The sequence below is a fragment of the Salmo trutta genome, chromosome 5 (assembly GCF_901001165.1).
Source record: "Salmo trutta chromosome 5, fSalTru1.1, whole genome shotgun sequence".
NCBI classification, from domain to species: domain Eukaryota; kingdom Metazoa; phylum Chordata; class Actinopteri; order Salmoniformes; family Salmonidae; genus Salmo; species Salmo trutta.
Window position 1 is genome coordinate 24,080,446 of NC_042961.1, and position 1,783 is coordinate 24,082,228.

Genomic DNA, 1,783 nt, shown 5'->3' on the forward strand with positions numbered 1-1,783 from the left:
TGGTATTCTTTCACTGTAATAGCTGCTGTAAATTTGACAGTGTGGTTAGATTAACAAGAATTGAAGCTTTCTGACCACATCAGATATGTCTGACCCCGTAGAGTCACGCTAATCACATTAACACACGTTAGATCAACCGTCCCATAGAGGTTAAAAGATAGCTACTCATAAAATATGAGTGGAAAGACTGTGTGTGGGGGGAGACTCAAACTGTAAGGGGGTGTTTGAGTTAGAGCAGGGATGTCAAAGCCATTTTGCCCCAGAGACCGCATTCGGTCTTCAAAGAGGTCAGGACGGCCGCACGGAATTTATTAAATTTTTCTGCACTGTCAAAATAAAAATAAAAAGTCATCTATCCATTTTTTTTCAATGCTCCCTGACTGACACTGTCAAGAAACTGTATGAATGTAGGTACACCGTTTCGATTTGGTTTTAGTCATTTTAAAGTAAATTTAGTTTTATTTAGTTTTACTCAAACCACCCGCGGGCCGGAATGGACCCCCTCGCGCACAGGCCATATGTTTGACTACCCTGAGTTAGAGGGTAAGGCTGTATTTGGTAGGTGGAGGGGGTTCTACACTTCAGAGCTTACTGCAAGTCATGACCCACGACCTTGCAATGAATTTGATATTTTTACCATTTAAAATAAGTGGTCCCGTTTACTCTTAAGATGCCCTTGATAAAAAGGCATTAGTGACAATTGGGTCAAGGCCTCACCTATCTACCCTATTAACACAAGGGTGGGGTTAAAACATCCCAGCAGGGTAAGCCTGATCTGGGCCAAGGCCCCACTCTGGCCCCTAGCCCCCCCCCCCCCCCCCATCTCATCCAGTCAGCAGCGGGGCAGAGTGCAGAGAGGGGTGACAGATCAGCCCATGATTACCCTCATTTTAATCAGCTTCATGGGGAGCGCAGCCACGGCTCGTATTGAGATGTTGCTTGTTAATGTCAGACAGTAGGGAGAAAGACTCAGAGGTCCGGCGAGCGAGCCGACCAGCCAGGTAATTAGAGTCATGACGAGCCCTTATGAATTTCCTTTACGGGGCCTAATTAGTGTTCAGGCCACTCGTCCCCCCGCCTACCGCCTGACCTACCAACCACAGATCCTCATGTCACATCACTCTGCTGAGTGCTGAGGCACAAGAACAAAGCATAACAAGAGCTCTCCTTTGAAATCGCAACATCTGCTAAATGTCCCTCAGACAATACACACATGTTTAGCAGGCAAAGATACCAAGAACCAATCAGGCACACACACAAAGCGGAACATTGTCACACACAGAAACACATAGCATTGGAATGAAACAGTGACAAGGACTTTTGGTTTGTTAGATTGTCTGCCCACGCGCTGACAGAGAAGACAGAATACATGATGCAGCTTGAGAAGACCACAGCAAGAGACGTCAAGAGACACCACAACATGTCTGGTTTTGTCACGTCCTGACCAGTAAAGGGGTTATTTGTTATTGTAAGTTTGGTCAGGACGTGGCAGGGGGTGTTTGTTTTATGTGTTTCGGGGTTTTGTGGTTAATGTTCTATGTTAGTCTATTTCTATGTCTGTGTCTAGTTATTCTATTTCTATGTTTAGTTTATTGGGTTGACCTTCAATTGGAGGCAGCTGTTCCTCGTTGCCTCTAATTGAAGGTCCTATTTAGTAGGGGTGTTTTTTCATGGGTTTTTGTGGATAGTTGTATGTCTAACAGGACTGTTTCTCGTCGTTGTTATTTTTCTAGTAAGTGTTTATTTTGGTTCTCTTCGTAAGAAAAAGAAGATGAGCAAACAC